This window comes from Jaculus jaculus, chromosome 3 (genome assembly GCF_020740685.1).
Source record: "Jaculus jaculus isolate mJacJac1 chromosome 3, mJacJac1.mat.Y.cur, whole genome shotgun sequence".
In the NCBI taxonomy this organism is placed as follows: Eukaryota; Metazoa; Chordata; class Mammalia; order Rodentia; family Dipodidae; genus Jaculus; species Jaculus jaculus.
Genome location: NC_059104.1, coordinates 102309404 through 102333926, shown reverse-complemented (window position 1 = coordinate 102333926; position 24523 = coordinate 102309404). Strand labels below are relative to the sequence as shown.

Sequence of the window (24523 nt, the reverse complement as noted above, 5' to 3'; positions counted from 1 at the left end):
TAAATATTATAACGGCTTAGGCCACCTTATTTCAGAGCAATTAAAAAATAATAAAGCACTCATTCTTCACTGACCCAGTTACAGTGTTGTCAACTTTATATGAAGCAAACCTTTATTCACATGACAAAAACAGCATGAGTTTTAGAGACAACCAGAGTTGGTTTATATCTCTGTTCTATCATTACTGACCACTGTTTCTTGGCAAGTTACTTGATGTTGCAGAAGCTCAGTTTCCACATCTCTAGAATAAGATTGTCAGGAAGACCAAAGGGCAAATGTTTTCAAAATCTGCTCTGCACAGTGGCTAGCAAATATTTTGCGTTAACTGAAAAAAATTCATCCTCATTGTTATCCTGATGAAAGTGTGCTAAGACTCGAAGATACTCACAGCGTGCTTATTCTCTGGCACAGTTACTGCATAAAGTTCACTTTATAAAAATTATGCCCACCGGGTAGGATGGCTCATGCCTTTAACCCCAGCACTTGGGAGGCAGAAGTAGGAGATCACTGTGAGTTTAAGACCAGTCTGGAATAACAGAGTGAGTTCCAGGTCAACCTGGGCTACAGTGAAACCCTACATCAGAAAAAAGAGAGAATTACTTCCCCCAGAATGAGCACATTTTGTCCTTTTCGTTATAGTACCTGTCACATGGTTTTTCACGTGGTAAGAACTACAGCCAGGCAGTTTGAATCACGGTGCGAGGAGGGAGTACGTGTTGTGAATCTCGCCGGCTCACTGACTTAGCCTCTTCTCCCCCTTGCTTGTGTGAGCTTCAGCGCACTTGGAGATGGCTGGTGGCAAAGCTGGAAAGGACTCCGCAAAGGCCAAGACAAAGGCAGTTTTCAGCTCACAGCGAGCCCGCTTGCAGTTCCCTGTGGGCCGTATCCATCCACACCTGAAATCTAGGACAACCAGCCATGGACGTGTGGGCGCGACTGCCGCTGTGTACAGCGCTGCCATCCTGGGGTACCTCACCGCAGAGGTACTTGAATTGGCAGGAAATGCCTCAAAAGACTTGAAGGTAAAACGTATCACCCCACGTCACTTGCAACTTGCTATCCATGGAGGTGAATAACAGGACTCTCTGATCAAGGCTACAATTGCTGGTGGTGGTGTCATTCCACACATCCACAAATCTCTCATTGGGAAGAAAGGACAACAGAAGACTGTCTAAAGGATGCCTGGATTCCTCATTATCTCAGCATTCTAAATACTATTATCAGCTGTCCAGTGTGGGTGATTCCAGTGGACTGTATCTCTGTGAAAAACACAATTTTGCCTTTTTGTAATTCTACTTGAGCAAGTTGAAAGCTTAATTAGCTTTTCAACCAACCAAATTTCTGCATTCAAGTCTTAACCATATTTAAGTGTTATTGTGGCTTCAAAGGAGCTATTGATTTGAAGTAGTGGGTTTTGATTGAGTTGACTGTTTTTAAAAAACTGTTTGGATTTTAATTGTGATGCAGAAGTTATAGTAACAAACATTTGGTTTTGTACAGACATTATTTCCACTCTGGTGGATAAGCTCAATAAAGGTCATATCCCCCCCCCCAAAAAAAAGAACTACGGCCATCGGATAAATGGGATTAAACTGCTCAGTGGACAAGGACAAACCATCTCAGTAAGAATTGATATTGGAAACTATTACTTTGTATAGGGACATGGAGCTGAAGAGATGGGGATATAATCTTAAGGATTGTGATAGACCCAAATTAAGTTTAGCCGCAGAATCTACATTTAGACAGTCCTCAGTGGTTGCTTTTAGAAAACTTTGTTTGAATGTCTCTGAAAGATTCAGAAGATAAGCATGATACGTAGGCTGTCAGGTATCAGTCTTTCAGTGCTCATCTCTTTTGTTCAATAAGTACTGACTCCTGTCTGGAAGAAACCCCAGCTTGTGATGATGGAAGGGAGAAGTAATGAAGAGAAGCTGGGCGGATTCTGATGCCAGGTAGACAAAGCGCTAAATGCAAGGAAACCAGGGAACTGCAGCTATAACTTAGCAGCACTGTCTCTTGGCAGTCAGCATGCCCCTTTGGTGAAGTATAAGTTCTGCTTTCACTTAAAACTCTTTCTCTTGGGCTGTAGAGATGGCTTAGCGGTTAAGCACTTGCCTGTGAAGCCTAAGGACCCCGGTTTGAGGCTCGGTTCCCCAGGACCCACGTTTGCCAGATGCACAAGGGAGCACACGCATCTGGAGTTCGTTTGCAGTGGCTGGAGGCACTGGCACGCCCTTTCTCAATCTCTCTTTCTCTGTCTCTTTCTCTCTCTCTGTCACTCTCAAATAAATAAATAAATAAACAAAAAAACTAAAAAAAAAAAAACTCTTTCTCTTGACTAAATTCTTTCCTTCAAGAGGTAACTGTGGGGGCTGGAGAGATGGCTTAGCGGTTAAGTGCTTGCCTGTGAAACCTAAGGACCCCGGTTCAAGGCTTGGTTCCCCAGATACCACGTTTAGCCAGATGCACAAGGGGGCGCACGCGTCTGGAGTTCGTTTGCAGGGGCTGGAAGCCCTGGCGCGCCCATTCTCTCCCTCTCCCTCTGTCTTTCTCTCTGTGTCTGTCCCTCTCAAATAAATAAATAAAAAATGAACAAAAAAAAATATTAAAAAAAAAAAGAGGTAACTGTGGGGCTGGAGAGATGGCTTAGGGGTTAAGTGCTTGCCTTGATGCCTAAGGACCCGGTTCGAGGCTCGGTTCCCCAGGTCCCACGTTAGCCAGATGCACAAAGGGGGCGCACGCGTCTGGAGTTCGTTTGCAGAGGCTGGAAGCCCTGGCACGCCCATTCTCTCCCTCTCCCTCTATCTGTCTTTCTCTCTGTGTCTGTCACTCTCAAATAAATAAATAAATAATGAACAAAAAAAATATTTTAAAAAAAAGAGGTAACTGTGCTCACAATGTGTCTCTAAATAACTATGACTATGCCTGCAGATCAGTGCTGCTGCAAGCTTTGATCAAAGAAGCTGCTTTTGCAGTGGTCAACAGTAACTTCAAAGACTCATAAACTGGTCAAAGGTGGCATATCACCCACTGCTAGATTCACGGAAAGGGGACAGAAAAAATTGTAATAGCCAGAGGGCACTGATGTGCCAACTTTCACCCATAGCATGGCTGTTGCACTCTTTTTTTAAAAAAAATATTTTTCCTGGACCAGAGTGAGACCCTACCTCGAAAAACCAAAAAAAATATATTTTTTAATGTGATTATTTATTTATTTATTTATTTATTTATTTTGGGAGAGAAAGAGAGGCAAAGAGAAAGAGAGAATGAGTGCACCAGAGGCTCTATCCATTGCAAACAAACTCCAGGCATATGCACCACCTTGCACATCTGGCTTACATGGGTACTGGGGAATCAAACCTGAGTCCTTAGGCTTTGTAGGCAAATGCCTTATCCACTAAGCCATCTCTCCAGTCTGGCTAGTGTACTCTTGAAATCATAGTGGCTGAGGTTACCTGCACAAGACCTGTAAAAGATTGGGCTCATCAAGGTCCTGCCATGGGTGAGGGCTTCCAGAGCCCCACTCCTCCCTGAGGGTTCATACACAGTTAAGGATCAGGGAAGGAAGGAGAGACATTTTCTTCAGTGATGTAACCACCAGTAATGTGTCCATGTTCCTAAACAAACCCTCCTCCAGATTCCTCTAAGCTGTCCTAATTAAAGGCATTGGTTCACCAAAAAGAAAAAGAAAAAAAGAGCTGAAGAGATTGCTCAGCAGTTAAAGTGCTTGCTTGCAAAGCCTCATGGCCTGGGTTCAATTCCCCAGTACTCACATAAAGCCAGACATAGAAAGAGGTTCATGCATCTGGAATTTGTTTGCAGTGACAAGAAGCTCTAGCATGCTCTCTTTATTGCTCTCTCTCTCTCTCTCTCCTCTCTCTGTCTCTCTCTCTCTCTCTCTCTCTCTCTGTCTCTCTCTCTCTCTCTTTCTCTCTCTCTCCTTGAAAATAAACAAAAATATTGTTTTAGGACTGGAGAGATGGCTTAGCAGTTAAGGCATTGTCTGCAAAACCAAAGGACCCAGGTTTGACTCCCCAGGACCCATATAAGCCAGATGCATAAGATGGTGCATGCATCTGGAGTTCCTTTGCTACTCCCCCCCAAATAAAATAAATAAATATATATATATTGTTGAAAAAAAAATGAGAGCCAGGCATGGTGGCTCACACCTTTAATCCCAGCATTTGTGAGGCTGAGGTAGGAGGATTGCTCTGAGTTTGCAGCCAGCCTGAGACTAATTCCAGGTCAGCCTGGGCTACAGCAAGACCCTACCTTGAAAAACAAAAAAGGAAAAAGAAAAGGAAATAAAGGAAGAGGACCAGTGGGAGGAGGACAAGAGAGGCTATCAGAGAAAGGGTATAAATATGATCATATGATCAAAACACACTATTACACATATAAAAATATCATAATGTGGCCCATTACTAGGGATAATTAACACATGGTAATTTGAAAAATCCTTTAAAAAAGAGAAAGAAAAGAATTGGGAGATGCCCTCTCTTCTCTATAACGAATCCACAAGCATGCAGGACATGGAATGAGCTGGAAGGCTCCTCCTGTAGTCCCACACCTGGAATGAGAAGAGACCTCAGTGATCAACCACATCCTTATCTGACACAAGAAGGCAAAAGATTCCAAGAAGCTCTGTGACTTGGCCAAACCCATCCACTCATTAGTGACAGGGATGGGATAAACTATAGTCTCCTGACTTACTTCATTGATCTTTCTGCCACACTGTCTGTGGCTTTCTCTGAACATGAATTCATTTGAGTCAAGAATGATTGTTTTTTTCTTTCCAAGCAGACCAGAGGAATTCCAGCATCACTTAGCAAATAAGAGTCAGATACAACCTCCTGTTAGAAGGCAGCCACAGGGGACAGCCTCCCTCAAATACATCCCGCCAAGCATCGCTGCTTTACAGCCCCTGCACCAGCCTGCTCTACCTTGTGTTGCCAGCTCAGATAAAGTGAGGTCATCAACTCTGTTTATGTTTGCAACTGAGCCCTGGAAACAATGAGAGTGAACATCTGCTTTTTTTTAAAATTATTTATTTGTTTATTTGAGAGCGACAGACACAGAGAGAAAGACAGATAGAGGGAGAGAGAGAATGGGCGCGCCAGGGCTTCCAGCCTCTGCAAACGAACTCCAGACGCGTGCGCCCCCTTGTGCATCTGGCTAACGTGGGACCTGGGGAACCGAGCCTCGAACCGGGGTCCTTAGGCTTCACAGGCAAGCGCTTAACCGCTAAGCCATCTCTCCAACCCGAACATCTGCTTTTAATATTGGAAACAATCAGAAAAATTTAAGTGCAACAGAGTTCACCAGCTATGTTTGAAAAAAAAGAAAAAGAAAAACTAGAAGAGGGTAGGAGGGAAGGGCTAAGGGGGAAGTCTGATGGAACGAGGTTTCCACACTCAGAGGAATCCACAGAGATTCCATCTCCCCGCTCTCCCTGCCCCTCCATGGGAAAACACAGGCCTGCAATGTGGTTCAGCAAAAGTGGCTGAGGTCCTTGTGGAAGTGAAAAAACAAAAAGATGAGGGACTTGGAGACCTACCTATGGGTGGACACTTTTTTATTTTTTCATTTGAACCTAGCCCCTGCTCCCCCCCACTTCCTTTTGTATTTCCTCCATTTCACCCCCATTGTGGTCCTCCAAGGACCATCTCCACCCCCTTCTCCAAAGGCATCTGTCAAAGTCCATGTTTATGGCTCTAATAACCATTTCAAAATTTAGAGTGATAGTTAGGGGACCACTCCCATCATTTTCTATTCAGGGCCTGATCCAGGTCCTAACATATACCATTTAATAAGCAAGTTTGAAACAACTGTTAACTGTCAACCATAAGCATTTATTTCAAGGGAGATTTTTTAATCTCATTCTATCATATCCATTGTTGTTTGTTTGTAGGTTTCATTTTGTCTTGTTTTTGGCACATGTGTGTATTTAGGATGTAGTATATGTGTGTATGTGTGTGCACGTGTATGCACAAATGCATGTTCCTGTGTGCACGCTATGGAGGCCAAAGGAAGACATTGAGTGTCCTCCTCTACCACTTTGCCACCTGATTTCGCTGAGACAGGGTCTCCCACTGAGCCTGGCACTCTGTATTTTTCAGTTAGACTGGCTAGCCAGTGAACTCCGGAGATCCTCCTCTCTAAGCCCTCTTCAGTACTGAGGACACAGGCTTGTGTGGTCAGGCGCACTTTTCACATGAGGACTTGGAATCAAGCTCAGGAACTCATGTTTGTTTAGCACATGCTCGTACCCAGTAAGCCATCTCCCTAGCCCTTGTCATTTTAACTTTTTTGTGTGTTTGAACTTTTTTTTGTTTGTTTGTTTTTCAAGGTAAGGTCTCGCTCTAGCCCAGGCTGACCTGGAATTCACTATGCAGTTTCAGGGTGGCCTTGAACTCACGGCGATCCTCCTACCTCTGCCTCCCAAGTGCTGGGATTAAAGGCGTGTGCCACCACGCCCGGCTGTGTTTTAACTTTTTGCTAACAACTTCCATAAATATAAACAATGTGCCATGATCATAATCCGCTCTCAGTACCTTCTCTTTTCCCCCTCCTCAAACTCCCCCTCCACTGAACTCTTTTTCTTTCCAATTAGTCGCTCTCCTATTTTGATGTCATCCCCTCCCCCATTATGCAGGTCTTGCGTAGGTAGCATCAGATACGGTGAGGTCATGAATGTCAAGGCTACTTTGTGTCTGGAAGACAATATTGTAAGTAGTCCTCCCCTTCCTTTGGCTCTTACATTCCTTCCTCCTCCTCTTCTGGAATGATCCCTGAGCCTTAGAGGGTGTGCTGGAGATGTCTCATTTAGTACTGAACTCTTCACTGTTACTTCTCATCACTTTGGTGAGTTTTGAGTCACCCCAGTGGTCACCACCATCTGAAATGAAAAGCTTCTCTAACCAAAAGTAAGGGCAACATTAATATAAACATGTAAACATAACTGTTTAGAGGGTAGTTTGGTGGACATAATATATCCATTTATCCAGACAATAGTAGTAGTACCTTCCTAGGGCTTATGCCCTCCCCAGCCATGGACTTTTGATTAGGTTTTCAGTACCAGGCAGGACTATCCTCCCATGGAGTAGGCCTCAAATCCAATCAGAGAGCAATCGGTTTTCTCCAGAATAAGATTGCCACCATGGCAGCAGCTGGCACATGTGGTCTGGCCAGTGGTAGAACTTGCAGGGTCAACTGATAGCTAACACTACTGATGACTTTTCTCCTCCAACAGGCTGCACAGGTCTTTACAGCATCCTGAACAGTAAGAAGGCTTCAGCTCAGCTCCAGCTTGATTTCTCAGTGACCTGCAGCCCAAGAATGTGGAGTGTTCAGCAATAGGGTCTTATCATCTACTTCTGGTGGGCAACCAAGAGCCTTTGCAATGGCCTGTAATGTTTGGGAGCATCACTGAGCCTTCCTGGCCAACAACTATAAATGGTATTACTCCTCTGGCACTGAAATTTTTCTAATGATGATTTCTGGACACATTATCCACCTCCACAGAATACTTCTGCCAAACTCTCTATTTTAACCTATATATTATTAGCTAGCAGAAAAGTAGGTTTCCATACATAAGGTCTATTCATAAGTCTTAATTTTTGCCATGTCTTATTTGATGAGACAGGGTCTCAACTCAGCCTAGGATAGCCTGGAACTCTTGGCAATCCTTATATCTCAGCCTCTCAAGTACTGGGATTATAGGCATGAGCCATCATGCCTGCCTTTGTTATAGCAATTCTATTATTATTATTATTAGTAGTAGTAGTAGTAGTATCATTATTTAGAAACTTTGTATGGACACATCATGTGTTGGTACCATCATTTCCCTCCTCCCTATCCCCATTCCACTGAGAGCCCTCCTCAGTAAGATTGCTGGTATTCTCCATGGGGTTGTGGGTTATGAGTTGTGAGAACAGTAGTCAGTCATTGTGGGGGAGGGGTATGCCTCCCATTGTGTGTCTCTTACAATCTATCCTTGCCCTCATCCTGCCAGGGAGTAGGCTATCTTTTCTCATCTTGTTGATAGATTTTGGCTGTCCTTAGTACTCACTGAGTTCTGAAAAAGAAAAACAGATTCTCCAATGTACAGTGATATCAGCATAGATAAAAGGGGATAAGCATTATTAATTTTGAAAGATTTTGATGGGTGTAGCCTCTCTTTGTTTCAAAAACTAGTGAGAGCTTCTCACTGGAGTCCATAATCTTGATCTCCATAGGATTTGGACTGAGTTCCATGTTCCAGCTATGGGTTCCTTACCACTGAGCAGATCTCTTAGCCAATCAGAAAGCCACTGACTCGCCACCTAGGCTGGGTGCCACCATTGCACTGGTGTGTACATCTTGTCAGGATGGTTGCTTTTGTATAGCACTGTCCCTTGTTTGCATAACACTGTTGGCCATTTTCCTCCAACATCCAATGTAGTGCTTTCCAAAACTGTATTGGCTAACCATCTGGGAACTGGCTCCCTTTCAGATTCCAGCTGGTTCTCTTTTCAGGTTCTGTGTAGGTAGCATGTGGTATCTTCAGCAATAGGGTTTTACCTTTTACCTCAGGTGGGTAATCAAATGCTTTGACAGAAACCTGTCTTGTCTGGGGGACCATGTAGGTCTGTTAACCCAGAATTCGCAAGAATAAAGACCACCAGCCACAAATTATGGCCAAATTGAAGCAAGCTTTTATTTGTGCACAATAGAGCCAGTCCGGCAGCTGCCCTCGTAAGGTCGGGGTGTAGAGAGCATCCCCTAGTCAGCTTCTCAGGCTCTTTTTATAGGTTGAAACCATAGAAATCATAGGGTATGGGGTTTTTAGAGGCAAGCAAGTGTGGTGACAGAAGCAGACCAGCTGCTACAGTTAAACTACTTCCTGGAACATTATGAATACACAATGCTGGGGACAGTGGCCAGGGAACAGTTTGTGGTCCCAGCTCAGACATAGAAACTTAGAGAAACAGAAACATAACTTAGTCATTATACCAAAATGGCTCTTGCTGTTAAAACTGAGTCAGGTTGGCTCTTCAGGTCCCTCCGATCTAAAGCTCAATGTGGGTTGTAACTGACATCTGGTACAGGGAGTTACAAGCCAGAGCCATATGTTTTAGGGTTATCCTTCATCCCATACTCTGCAGGACCCTTCTTTTTTTAATATTTTTATTTATTTATTTGACAGAGAAAGAGGGAGAAAGGGAGAGAGAGAGAGAATGGGTGTGCCAGGGCCTCCAACCACTGCAGATGAATTCCAAACATGTGCACTCCCTTGTGCATCTGGCTAACATGGGTGCTGGGGAATCAAACCTAGGTCCTTTGGCTTTGCCGGCAAACACTTTAACCACTAAGCCATCCCTGCAGGAGCCTTCTTAATAGACAACCCCCCCCCCCATACTCCTATTGAGGGTTACATCTTCTAGCCAACTATCCAAGAGAAAGGTTTCTATGGTACCAATCCATTTTGGATTTAGTTTTGTGTGCATTTCTTCCCACCCTTCATTCCCCTCCCCCAAACCATCCCATCACTATTATCTGACCCTCAAGTTGTCTGTCAGATATGCCTGAAACTCAAGCTGTTCCAGTTTAGGAACCACAGATGAGGAAGAACATGTGGCATTTGTCTTTCTGTAGTTACGTGAGTTTGCTTTGTAAAATCTGTTCCAAGTCCGTCTATTTTCATCCAAATTTCATAATAGCATTTTCCGTTACTGCTGAAGAAAATTCCTTGGGTAAATTTATCATATCTTCATTATCCAATCATCAAACAATGAGCACCTTGGTTGATTCCAGTTCTTAGCTATTGTGAATTGAGCAGCTAGACACATGGTTGAGAAAATAACTCTGCAGGGAAGCATGGAGCATTTAGGATAGGTTCCCCAGTAGGAGTAGCTGGGTCAGTTGGTAGCTCCATTTAAATCTTTTTCAGGAGTCTCCATATGGATTTCCATAGTGGTTGTACAAGTGTGCACTCCCAACAGCCATGAAGTGGCAACTTGTTGGCTCCTTTGTTAAAGATCAAGTAGCTGTAGTTACTTAAACTAAGGGCAGGTCTTAAATTCTGTTCCATCGATTTGTATGTCTGTTTTTATGCCAGTACCATGCCTTTTTTGTTACTATAGCTATTAAAAATAGCTTTAGTTTGGGTAGGATGATATCTTCAGAGTTGATGCTTTGGCTGAGGATATTTTTGGATATCTAAGGCCTTCTGCCATTTCATTAAGTTTTGGGTTTTTTTTTTTTCTATCTGTGTGAAGAATGATGCTGGGATTTTTATTGGTAGTGTGTTGAATCTGAATATTGCTTGTGGTAGAATTGCTATTTTCACAATATTAATTCTACCTATTCAGGAGCATGGGAGGTCTTTCCGTCTTCTCAAATCTTCTTCTATTTATTTCTTGAGTGTTTTTATGTTTTCATTATATAGGTCTTTCACATCCTTGGTTAGTGCTATCCCAAGATACTTGATTTTTTTGTGTGTGTGTGGCTATTGGAAATTGGACTGCCTCATTGATTTCTTTCTCTGTATCTTTTGCATATAGGAAGGCTACTGATTTTTATGTGTTGATTTTTTTTTGCCCTGCCACTTTGCTGAAGGATTTTATCACCTTTAGAAGTTTTGTGGCAGTCTTTTGGGTCATTTATGCATAGGATCATGTCAACTACAAATAGGACTAGTTTGACTTCTTCCTTTCCAATTTGTATCCCTTTTTATATCTTTCTCCTGTCTTATTGCATTGGCTAGGATTTCCAGTACTATGTTGAAGAGCACAGGTAAGAGTGGGCATCCTATTTTGTTCCTGATGTCAATGATATGTCTTGAGTCTTTCCACAGTATGACTTGGGCTTTTGGTGCTCTGTATATAGCCTTTGTTATGCTGAGGTATAAACCCTGCATGGCTAGTCTCTCCAGCATTTTGGTCATGAAATGATATTGTATTTTGTCAAAGGCCTTCTCTGCATCTATTGTAAAGAAAGTTTATTTATGTGTGAAGTTTATTTATTTATTTATCATTTTAATCAATTTATATATGTCTAACAATCCCTGCATCCCTGAGATGAAGCCTGCTTGATTAAGATGGATAATGCTTTGGACCTGTTGTTGAATTCATTATGCCAGGATTTTGTTCAGGATTTTTGCATCCAAGTTCATCACAGATATAGGTCTATAGTTTTCTTGTTGTATCTCTGTCTGGTTTTGGTAGTAGAGTGATGTTAGCTTCATAGAAGGATTTGGGGAGCATTCCCTGCTCTCTGATTATGTCAAAAAGTTTGGGGACTATGAAGATGGCTTAACAGTTAAGTAATTTTCTTGCAAAGCCAAAGGACCAAGGTTTGATTCCTCAGGACCCATATAAGCCAGATGCATAAGGAGGCGCAGGTGTCTGGAGTTCATTTGCAGTGGATGGAGGCCCTGGCACACCATTCTCTTTCTTGTTTCTCTCTCTCTCTCTCTCTCTCTCTCTCTCTCTCTCTCTCTCTCTCTCTCTCTCTCTCTTCCTCTCTCTCTCTCACAAATAAAAATAAAATTTAAAAAAAACCTTGAGAAAAAAGTGGTTTCAGTTCTTTAATGAAGGTTTGGTAGGAATCAGCTGAGAATCCATCAGGTCCGACTTTTCCTTTTGGGGAGAGTTTTGAATACATTTTAAATCTTGATAGATAGAATAGGTTTAGGAGATTTTTCTGCTCTGAATTTAGTTTTGGTAGGTGGTATATGTCTAGAAATCCACACACTCATTCCAGGTTATCAAATTTTGTGGAGTAGAGGTTTTGGAAATATGTCCTGATGATTCTTCCAATTTCATTGATGTCTGTTGTGACCTCTCCCTTTCATTTCTAATTTTGTTAATTTGAAACTTATTTTTTGTTTGATCAAATTGGCCAGGGGTTTATAAAACTTGTTTATTTTTTCAAAGAACCAGCTCTTTGTTTCATCAATTTCTTGTTTTCTTAGTTTCCAACTCATTCATATCTACTCTGATCTTAATTCTTTCCATCTGGAACTCTTAAGGTTGGACTGTTCTTATTTTTCCAACACCTGTAGATAGATGGTAAGGTTATTATTTTGAGATCTGTCTTTGTTATGAAGGCATTTAGTACGTGAATTTTCCCCTTAGGACTGCCTTCATTGTGTTCTCTAAGTTTTGGTATGTTGTGTTTTCATTATCATTCAATTCTAGAAATGTTGAAATATTACAGTTGGTTTTTTTTTTTGACTTTTCAAAATTTTAATACATTCATTTCAGGTCCTTCACTGCCAGGCCACGGTGCAGAGACTATTTTGGCTTCTCTGCCTTCTCCTTGTCTGTGATGACCAAGGTCTACAGGTATCTGCTGCAGTGCACTTTGAACTTCACATTGTCCTGGTTCTCCTTGATCTTGACAGACTTGGCGCCCTTCCTCCTGACTGTGAGCAGGAAGTCCTGATTTCCTCACTTTTCTGAGGCATGGCAAACAGCACGAACAGGGTGGAACAGCACAAAGAGCACCCAGAAAGCAGGGCGGTTTCCTTTTTACTTCTTCCATGACCCGTCCATTATTTATTATCATGTTGTTCAGTCCACAGGAGCTGGTGTAAATTCTGTTGTTTCTCTTGTTAATTTCTAACTTTAATGAATTTTTGTCCAATATGATGTGGGAAGCTATGCCAATTTTCCTGAAATTATGAAGGCATGCTTTATGCCCTAATATATCATCTATTTTGGAGAAAGTTTGGTGGGCTGCTGAAAAGAATGTGTATTTTGTAGAATTAGGGTAGAATGCTCTATAGATGTCTGTTAGGTCTAGCTGCTCTATGGTGTTGTTAAGCTCTATTATTTCCCCATTGATTTTCTGCTTGGATGATACATGAATGATAGTGGGGTACAGAAGTCTCCTACTATGATGGTATTGGGATTTAGTTCTGTTTTGTTGTCAAGCAGGTTTTGCTTTATAAAATGTGGTACACCTGTGTTTGGTGTGTATAGATTTATGATTATGGTGTCCTCTTATTGGATAATTCCCTTGATGAGTAAAATGTGACTTTCTTTGTTCTTTTTGATTATCTTTGGTTTGAAGTGCATTTTGTCAGATAATAATATAGCAACACCCACTTGCTTCTTATATCCATTTGCTTGAAAAATAATTTTCCATCCTTTCACCCTGAGGAGGTGTCTATCCTTAATGGTGAGGTGGATTTCTTGAAGACAGTATATAGATGGATCCATTTTTCTGATCCACCCTGTTAACTTGTATCTTTTGATAGGTGAGGTAAGACCATTAATATTTAAGGTAATAGAGGCTGAAGAGATGGCTGAGTGGCCCAGGTTAGATTCCCCAGTTCCCATGTAAGACAGATACACAAGGTGGCACATGCATCTGGAATTCATTTGCAGTGGCTCAATATCCTGGTGGGCCTATTCTCTCTATCTGCCTCTTCCTCTCCCCCAATAAATAAATAAAAATATTTTTAAAATTTAAGGTTATAAGGGTGAGGTTTGATTTAATCCCTACCCTGTTAGGGGCTTTATGGGCTTGGTGCTTTCTTGGGCTCTATATGATTTTGTACTTGCCATAGTTTTCATTACACTGTTACTTTTCTTGCAGACTCTTGAGATTAGTTGTTCAATTCTTCTATGTGGAGTATTCCCTGAAGTATTCTCTGAGGGTTTGGTTTTGTGTCATATAATCATAGAGTTGGCTTTTATCATGGAACGTTTTCCTTTCATCATCTATTATGAGGGATACTTTTGCTGGGTACAGTGGTATGGGTTAGAAGCCAAGTTTTTTAGACTTTGAAGTGTTCTATTCAAGCCCTTTGGTTTCAGGGTTTCCATTTTGAAATTGAAAGTGATTCTGATAGGATTGCCTTTGGATGTAATGAGTTGTTTCTCTCTTGCTGCTTTTAGTACTGTCTCTCTGTTTTCTTTGTTTAAAGTTTTAACAATGATGTGCTTTGAAGAGTTTCTTCTTTGGTTCAGTCTGTTTGGTGTTCTGTGAGCTTCTTGTATCTGGATGGGTCCCTATTGAGAAGGTGGGAAAGTTTTCTTGAATAATTTCATTAAATATGTTCTCTATAACTGTGGCCTGATTTTCTTCCACTTCCGGTATACCCATGATCCAGATGTTTGGTTGTGTTAGGGTATTCCACAATTCCCCCATATTCTGTTTACATGAATTTTTGAATTTATCAAAGTTCTTGTACTCCAAATGATTTCTGTCTTGTCTTCAAAATCTGAGGTTCTGTCCTCAACATGATTAACTCTGTCAGTAAGGGTTTCTAGAGAGGCTTTTACAAGCTCTATTTTATTTTGTTTTCTGTTGCATTTTTCTGTATCATGTCCATCCCTTTGTCAAGTTCCAATTTCAGGTCATGAATTGATTTTCTTGATGCTTCTTGGAATTCATTCATTCTTGCATTTAATCATGTTTTCATTAAGCTTAATCAGCTGGTTCATTTATCTCTCTTTTGAGGTCTCTCTCTCTGATTTCCTTCAATTAAGTTAAGCTTAGTGATGAAAGCTGTGTGTTATAAGAGATAATTCCATTGCATTTCATTTATGCAATTGTTGGTTTTTTGATGATTTGCTTCTGGTTCAATGATTCACTTGGTCAGGGTCACATAGCTTTTTTTGCTTTCATTTTTGGATTCCATTTATATAGTACCTACTATCTTTTCATTGGAGACTTCTATTGTGGGACTAGGCAATCTTGGTGGAGATCTTCAGTTTGCTGTTTTGTGGGTTTTTGTTTTGGCTTTTGCACTGGGATCTACCCATCTTGGGATAAGTCTTGCTTTATTAAGGAGGAAGAGTGTGTCCCTGTAGGATCTTCAGTAAGCATTCTGTTTTGAGTTTAAACTGGCTTGGAGTGGGATGGCACTGTATCCACAGATGTGCTGGTTGTGGAGGATGCAAGTGCACCAGTAGCTCTAGGCTGGAGACTGATACAAGAGCTGCCACTGGAAGTCCCAAATCTCTTCAGCTCCTGATCACAACCATGACATGCCTTATGGGGCTCCAAAGCAGTAGCACCTGCCCCTTCTCCCCTCCTGTACCCCAGCTGAGCAGGTTGTAAATGACTCACTGGTGCCTCCTGGCAGGTGGTTGCCAGATGTTCCTGTGTTCCTCATCTGGGGCAGGAGTAATGGCCTAAGTGGGTGCCAGTAAGCAGATGCCATGAGAAGTGATATGATAATAGTTAATGGTGCTTGGATATGATTTGTTTACAACCAGCATGCCAAATGATACAGAAGTTCCTAGTTCACAAAATATATTTGGGAAACAGCTGAATCTTCTTTCATGTGTATGTGCATGTGAACACATGTGTGTATATGCATGTTAATATACATGTTCCTATTCATGTGTGCACATGTGTGTGCTTGTGGAGGCCAGAGGATAATTTAGGTAGTACTGCCCACCTCTTCTTGAGACAGAATCTTTCACTGGACTGAAGTTTACCAATTGGACTAGACTAGCTAGCCAGCGGGCTCTCAATTCTGTCTACCCAGTGTTTGTATTATACATACACACTGTCACTCCCAGCATTTTATGTGGGTACTGGGGATTAAATTAAGGTCTCCATGCTCCACTTAGCTATCTGCTCTCCGCGGCCCTACAAGTGCATCTTTTTAACCCTTGTATATACTGTGTGCCTAGTTTGTAGAGTGAACTTAATAAAGGCCTTTAAATTAATCAAAGAGTTAAATTAATGGGTGACAGAATAACTGGGGGTTAGGCTTTCTAAGGCTACAGGTATACAGGTGCTGGGGAGCCATAGAGTTGATGAATAACATGCTATCAGAGTTTTTCATGAGTATTTAATGAGAAGTATCTGTAGAACTGTGGTTTGCTGAGTGATCATGCTGGCAAGATTGCCAGCTCAAGGCATCGTCTCCAATCTAATTACTGATTTCTTTGTGTAAGGGCTTCACAGCCCCAGGAGCCTGGGCCTGTGAAATGCCCACTATATTTCTCCTAGCCATCTGTCTCCTGTATTTTGACCCCTGTCAGGGAGCTTTTATCTGCTTCTCTACTCTTCTTTGACATCCCCTATCCTCCCATTCTATCAACATCCCTCCTCTCTCTCCTTTTCTTTCCTCTAACAACCTCACTTTCCCCTTCCATTATAGCTGGCTTCCTGTAGATGTCTCCTACTCTTAGTCCAGGATGTTTTATCCTCACTATATCATTTCTATAGATTAATTCATAGTCCAATGACACAAATATTTACCAAGCATTAGCTACCTATACCAGCCAGTGCTTGAAAGAGCATATAAATACAATCATCCCAAATATGTCATGTCTGCTTCTGCTTTCAGTCTGCTGTAACTACAGTGACATATATGAAAAAAAAAAAAATCCAGCCTGTCACACACATGTGATTGGAAAAGGTAGGTGGATTTTTACAGCCTTTTTTGGCAAATTGTGGATATTCTCTGATGTCACATCAAAACTCAGCAAGGAGACAAATTCTTAAAGGTCAGTGCAACAAGGTACCTGAAACAATACTGGCAAGCTTTTTATACTGTGACTCCAATATCTATCAGTACATTTGCTACATCTTCTGCTTGTGAGTGACTATGCAATATCATGCATTGGCAAAGCACTGGTTTTCAGAATTATGTAGGTTCTTCAAATGACATTTCACTGTCATTTCAATATAAAAAAGTCACATTATTTATATCACCACCAATCTCCTCAGAAATGCCCTTCTGTACTGGAGAACTATTCAGCCCATAGCAGGTGTTGAAGTTCACTGGAAACGTCAAATGTCATCAGGGTCCCATGGGCATAGTGTTGCACACCTATAACTTGAGCACTCAGGAGGGGAGGTCATCCTTGGCTAAATATACAGTTTAAGAGCAGTGTGTACCACATGATACAAACAAAGAACAAAAGACAAATGTCATCATTGTCAAACCTGCATGCTGCTTTCCTTGAAGTGACAGGCTTGCCATCATTTGTTTAAAAAGAAAAGTTTGCTAAGAACCAAATATGGATAAATGTGGTTTTCTAACTAAAAAAAAAAAAAAAAAAATTCTCACAAATAAAATGACACTATGGGGAAAGTGGGTGTTCCCTTTGTAGGCCAATGACACAGTGCTTTTCCTGGAGACTTGCACCTGACTTCAGAATGCAGCAGACATGCAGTGCACACACGTCTGACACACTCAAAGAGGACCTGCTCAAGCACTGGAATTCATTGTGGTTTATAATCTTTACTGCTTCATTAAGGACTTCATTTGTTTTTTACATCAAGTAGAGGGTGATGAAAAAAAAAACAAACAGCTAATAAGAGAATAGCTTTTGACATTGCCTCAATCTGTGCCAACAATCATTGTTATTTTTGCACCATCACTACAAGTGTCAGCAAAGTGAAAAGGGATAAATGGCATCTTGGTATGGCGGTGACAACAGTTTTAATGGTCCAGTAGTCAGGAGACAGTGAAACAATAAGATAATGTTAGGTTTTATATGTAGAATGTCCCCACAGGCTCATGTGTTTGAATACTTGGTCCCCATCTGGTGGTGCTATTTTGAGAAGTTGTGGTACCTTTGACAGGTGAGGCTTAGCTACAGAAAATGGTAGTGGACCTTGAGATTTATAGTCTCATCCAACTCCTATTCTCTCTCTGCTTCAAGGCTCTCTTACTGCTATGTCTTTCCCACCATGATACCCTGGAAGCATATGCCAAAATAAATGCTTCCTCCCTTAAATTGCTTCTTGTCTAGTATTTGGTCATAGTGACAAGAAAGCAACTAATATGGGTAGTTAGTGGTGAGGGGGAATCTGAATAGGATACTGCCCTTAGATACAAGCAAGCAGGACCCCTATCTCAAGCCCCTCACCTCTAGGGCCCTACACCCCTCTGGTCTCTGAGACCTGATGGGGCTAGCAATATCATCCAAGTATTGCCTCAAGCCTGAACTAGAATTTGCACAAGCTCTGTCTCCTCCTTTAGGATCCTCTCAAACCTTCTACCCCATACTGACCAGATGCTTTAGGGTGTTCAAGGGCTTGTACCAATGTGATTGTCCCTAGCTCTCATGAGTAGACCTTGGAAGTAGACTCCAGAGAGTCAGCCTGGAAGGTGGATTGCTTCTGCTGCAGGTGGAGTATTGCTTTCAAGGGATTGCACAAGATTGCGTGACTAGAATGTTGTTTGCACACTTATTTTTGGTGAGACTCATGTCAGGCACAAAGTGAGTTCAGAACTCTAGGCTATGGAAGAACTAGCACCTATCCTTCAGTTTAAATGGTGTGTGACCCATTTAGCTCTTGTCTATCAGTGCTCCAGCCCAAGAGCAGTGACATGTCCAGGAACCCCATGGAATTCCATCCCTTCTGAAGGCTCTGTGCCATATGTTCAAACAGCCCCCTGGGATGTCTAGGCCATCTCTTCCAAGGACTTAGAGATCATTGTTCCACCATGCCAACAGCATTCCTGACCTATGTCTCTCTGGATTCCTATGGAAATGGTAACATCATATGCTTCCCATTTGATATTTGTTCATTCAATCATCACTCATTCATTTACTGGGGCAAACCTATGGCCTAGCGGTGCTAGTAAAGTGCTCTACCTCTTAACTGCATCTTTAGTTCCACTTCTAGTTAATCTTAAACCACCTCAAACAAGACAGTGCCCTTCTCTGTCCAAGGTATCCTTCATCTACCTTCTCTGCAGGTATCAGTGTGAGCAGAATGAAATTCAATCAACACTGAGGAGATCATGCACTCAGGTGTGCGTCTAAAGAAGTCATAAGAGGAAATAGTTGAGAAGTGCACTGGCCAATGTTTATGCTGTAAAACTTCAAAGAATTAACTTAATGTGACCATGACACAAAGGATTGTATACATTTTTGTATACCCTGGCTAATGTTTACATCTGTGGTTACCATCAAGTAAAATCATAGTACTCACAGTTGGTATGACACATGATACAGGGAGGTAATGGCATACCAGTCTTTACTGCATAGTATTAACAAACTTCAGAGGCAAGGTTATAGTGTTTCAATAAGAACAAGGTGGGGCAGGGTATCAATGGCAAGAGAAAAGGAGTATGTTTATGTGTACCTAGTCTATCTCTCTCTTCTCTCCTCTTCTTCCTCTTCCTCTTCTTCTTCCTCCTCCTTCTCCTCTTAAAAGTCACATGGATTCAAGCATAAGGTTCTATCCTAATGACCTTTTCTAATCTTACTCACTTCCCAAAAGTCTTGCTCCTAACACCACCATCAGATTGCACATCTATTTTCTCACTACCTCATAGTGGAGATTAAATTTCAATACATGGAGCTGTGGGGAGGCAGTCAAACCATATTCTACCTGTAATGATGTCACACAAAATAATCACAATGTAGTGACATTTTGTGAGCCAAACATTCAATAAATATTTATAGCATGCGTATTGTGTGCTACATATTGAGTATAAAACAAAAATTCTTACCTTCATGGAGCTTCTGTTCTAGTTGGGGGAAATTCCAAGTAAGTGAAATAGAGATGATATAGGGATCATAGGTAAAAATAAATAAATAAATAAGGCCAAGAAGGGTTGGGAAGGGTTTGTATTTCTGAGACAGGAAAAAAAGTCAAGTTGCAAAGGGAAGAACAAACGTCTGGAGGAGGAATCGTTCAGTCGGGAAGATCCTGAGTTGAGAACATGCCCACAATGTGCTGCCATGCCAGGCGTTGATGAAAAGTATTTTAGGTGCTGGGGAGATTGCTCAGTGGTTAAAGACACTTGCTGCAAAGCCTGACAACCAAGGTTCGATTCCCCAGTTCCCATGTACTTAGCCACCTGGGAATAGACTACTGAGAGAAAAGGCATCATCTTACTTTGTTCTCTCATGAAAACTCTTCAAGGAAGGCATTATTCTTCATTTAAAGTGAGGTTCAGGCAGGATTGGTAGCTTTTCTAAGTGCATGCACAGTAAACACTGGAGTTGAGACTCCAGGTTTGAACCACCTCAAGGATCCTGCTCTTTATCACCACTTTGGCACCCCAGTCAGCACCCGGTACATGATGTCTCCCAAGGAGCAAGAGATCATGCCTGCTCCGTAATACTCCTTGCCCTTCGCCCTGCCGCTGCCAAACATGGATTTCCACACAGGACTCAATGCCGCCACTCCTCGCCTCTCTCCTGCTACACACACACACACACACACACACACACACACACACAAACTTAGCTGACTTCCTGCCCTTTCTGCTTCTGGCACTGGTGTGCTCACTACCAGGGGATTCTATACCTTATCAAGTTGACTATTACCACAGTACCCACTAATCTTCATTCCTTTTTCTCATCTCCACAACTGTCAGACAGACAGCCTGACCCAAACTAAACAACTAAGCTCTCATGTCATGTTCTTGTCATGTTCTTTTCCATATATCTGAGTCATGGAAGCCAGGCTCTGCAAAATATCTTAATAGATGTGAATGATGGAAAGAATGTAAGAGCCAAAAGGAAGGGAGGGGTGCTTTGCAATATAGTCTTGCAGGCACAAAGTTGCTGTGGTATTCATGACCTCACAGTGGCTGATGCCACCTACACAAGACCTGCATAATAGGAATAATAGGAAGGAAAAATGATGACATCATGTAAAAGAGAGGCTAGATTGAAAAAAAGAAGAGATTCAGTGGAGGGAGGATTTGAGAGGGGAGAAAAGGGAACGTGGGAGGAGGGAATGATGATCATGCTATATTGTCTGTGTGTGGAGCCTGTCAATGAGAAGGATTTTTGTGCGTTTGTTTTTGAGGTAGGGTCTCACTTTAAAACAGGCTGGTTCACTGGATTTCACTATGTATCTCAGGCTGGCTTCAAACTCACAGCAATACTCCAATTTCTACCTCATGAGTACTGGGAATAAAGGTGTGCACCACCATGCCAGGTGTCAATAAAAAGTATTTTAGGGCTGGAGAGATGGCTTATCAGTTAAGGAGCTTGCCTGAGAAGCCTAAGGACTCATGTTCATCTCTGCAGGACCCACACAAACCAGATGCACAGGGACACAAACATGCAAGGTCACACATGCACACACATCTGGAGTTTGATTGCAGTGGCTGGAGGCTCCAGTGCACCAAGTCTTTCTCTCTCTCTCTCTAAGTAAATAAATTAAAATAAAATAAAAAAGAAATGAAACAGTTGAAAAAGAGGAGGCTCCAGAAGCACACGATCCCTTTCGTAGGGTTGAGCTCCTCCCGCATTGGTTATCTCTAGCCTCTCTCCAGTTCAACGCCCACAAGTCTTGGGATGCCCGGGGTACTGGTGGCGAGCCTTGAGCCTCATCCCAGGTAAGTGGCTCATCATTTGGCCTCCCCTCTATCCTGAGCAGGTTCCATTGTTCCTGAAGCCTGGCTGGCCGCCAAGGCCTTGGATCAAAAAAATTACTTCAAGCTGGAGAGATTGTCCAGTGGTTAAAGCATTTGCCTGCAAAGCCGAACAACTCAGATTTGATTCCCTAGTACCCATGTAAATACAGATGCCAAAAATGGCACATGTATCTGGAGTTCATTGGCAGTGGCTAGAGGCAATTATATGCCTGTTTTTTCTCTCTCGCTCACTCTCTCTCTCTTCAAATAAATAAATAAATAAAATATTTTTTTAAAATTAGTTCCCTTGCCAGGTGTGGTGGCATATGCCTTTAATCCCAGCACTTGGGAGACAGAGGTAGGATGATCACCATGAGTTTCAGGCCACCCTGAGACTACAGAGTGAATTCCAGGCCAGCCTGGGCGAGAGCGAAACTCTATCTTGAAAAATCAAAATATAAAATAAATAAAGTTTTTTTAAAAAAAAATAGTTCCATTCTTAAGCTGGCACAATGGAAATGTTTGCCTCCTCTGAAGATCTTTCTGCATTCTTTCCCACAATGAGCAGATTTAAAATGTCCTTATTCTTGGCTAATTAGTGAGATCTTCATCAGTTTTGGCCCAGAATGTTTGGGGGTCAGCAACCCCACCAGAAAACCCCAGTGGGCCATGATAAGGAAAGAGCAGAGTGGCCCTGCTGAGCCATTTAACCATCAAATGAACAGTGAGGGGGTGCTTCTGTGCACGTTTTCCTCATGCGAAAGTAGAGAGGAGTATTATTTCCATTTGATTCTTGCTGGAAACTAAGAAGTAGAGAAATCAAAAACATGCTCACCTGTTGCAGTCAGATTTGCACTGCTGGCAGAAAACACCTGACCAGGAGCATCTTGTGGGGAAAAGGGGTTTATTTTGGCTTACAGACTCGAGGGGAAGCTCCATCATGGCTACAACACCCATAAGCCTGCCCCCAATAATACATGGCTCCCAGGAGGCTTTAATACCCAAACTGCCATCAACTGGGGACATGGCATTCAGAACACCTAAATTTGTGGGGGAATGCCTGAATCAAGCTATCCTACCACCCAAGGTCAAGACAAGAGGTAAGAGCCTCTAACAGCTATGGGGCAAAGTTTGGTCTCTGCCCCACCAGGAAACAAGGAAACTTGTAAGGAAACTTGTAAGGAAAGAAGGAAACTTCTTGTTAGGAAGAAGGAGCAAAGGATATGCATGTATTTTGGAGCCAGAACAATATGAACATGGAAGTTTCTATGCTGGCCAATATCAACTGGATAGGATCTAGAATCTGCTCTATGCTGGCCAATATCAACTTGATAGGATCTAGAATCTCCTAGGAGACAAATCTCTTGGCATGTCTGTGAAGAACTTTTTAGATTAGGATAATTGAGGTGGGATGACCCATCCTAACTGTGTGTGGCACAATTCAATGGGCTGGGGTCCCCAAGACAGTGGGCAGAGCAGGTGCATTCATGGTTCTCGGATTCTTGACTGTGGCTGCATTGTGACAAGCTTCTTCCTCCTCCAGATCCCCATGGAAACACCACATGGACTGTGTCCCTTCAAAGTGTAAGTTGAAAGAAACCCTTCCTTCCCTAATTTGCTTTGGTCAGGTGTGTTGTCACAGCCATAAGAAAAGTCACTAACACAGCTACCCTCCTTTTTATGATCCTTGTGACCTTGAGTGTGTAACTTAAGCTCTCTGAGCCTTAGTTTCCTCATTTACACAAAGTAACATAGACCACTCCTGTAGGGTTTTTGTAGACGTCCATCAGCTAACTGCCATAAGACACCTCCCTCCATGATCCTCTGTGTGAGCACAAGCACTTGGCGCACAGCTAGAGGCCACATGCTCATTCGCAGTGCTCTGTGTGGGTCAGAACCAGTCTCTCACTCACAGAGCGGTTAGTCTGTGCAAGGTCCACGGGAGCTGGCAGCTGGAGGTTTGTGGGCTCTGACTGCAGGATGTGAGGCCTCTGGGCAGAATGCTCAGTGAGAGGAATGCAGCATAGCAGCAGCTGAGCAGCATCCCTCAAAGTGTCACTTGGACTTCATGACATATACACACACACACACATATGTATATATATATATATATATATATATATATATATATATATATAGTGTGTGAGGCCAGTAGGGGCTATGAGAGGCCTACTGAGCTTGGTGCAGTCTCACAATTTAGGGCAAATTCCCTGACTTCCCTGAATAAGCCCTTTCTGTCTTCATTGTCCTAGAACTCATTAAAGCCTTACTTGGTGCTATTTTCATTCTGTGGCTTGAATACCAGAGAAACAAGATCCACACATTACTCCCAGCAGGAAATTCCTTTTTGCTAATTCTGAAACAAACTCTTTCCAACTTCAAAGGCAAGCACGTCAGCCTCCGCCCCCTAAGCATGACATGATCCTAGAATGGATTGCTCTTGCCCGCTAAACCATTCCTGATGAACATGACTTCGCTTACTCAGTCTGCCCAGATTAGCTTTCACTCTGGAGAAAGTCCAGCTGGCCTCCAAGGACATTCTAGTAATAGACCTCTTGTCAGTGTGTACCCAGAGCCTACTGTCAACTCAGTTAGTTGCTTTGACAATTAACCTTCGTTCCAGTCTCCTACACTCTTCAACCTCCTGACTCCCGCAGAGGCTTTCACAGCGTGCTTCACTTTATTGGAATGGCCAATGCCAGCGAAGAGTGAGTCTGAGGAGGATTCAGAAGCCAAGACCACACCTCACTCCCATCACCCTCTCAGTCCAGATCTGTCCCTTCCTCTTGCCTCCAACAATTCAAAGAGAAACTGGAGATCCCTCTGGCTCACAGAGATGTCACTGACTTCATGGCACCCCACAGCATCATCTAGAGCCTTTGTGACTCAAACCAATGGAGGATATTTTTAAAAACATATGTATGTTACATACCCCCTCCTCACCTGCATTGCAAATTTCACAACAGCTACTAAAAGCCCCTCTAAGACATTATCATAAGACCTCACATTGTATAGCCAACACTGGGGACATTCTTGGGGAAAATTAAAGGGCAAATGGAGTATTCATTCCCAGTGAACAGCATGTGATATCAAGGGTTTTCTATGAACTGGGAAAAGCACAGTAGAGCACAATGAGTAAGAGATCTAGGCTTAGTGTTAAACACTGAATTCAAATTATACTTATAAGCTATGTGATTTCAGTAAGACACATGGCCCCTTTGTGCATCAAGTTCC

General features: G+C 42.3%; 2 pseudogenes; one reads left to right on the top strand and one right to left on the bottom strand.

Annotated features, from left to right (window-relative positions):
• The first annotated feature begins 736 nt into the window (after positions 1 to 736).
• On the top strand, positions 737 to 1197 carry LOC101598317 (annotated as a pseudogene).
• An 11042-nt stretch (positions 1198 to 12239) lies between these two features.
• LOC101598023 lies at positions 12240 to 12451 on the bottom strand (annotated as a pseudogene).
• Positions 12452 to 24523: the final 12072 nt, after the last annotated feature.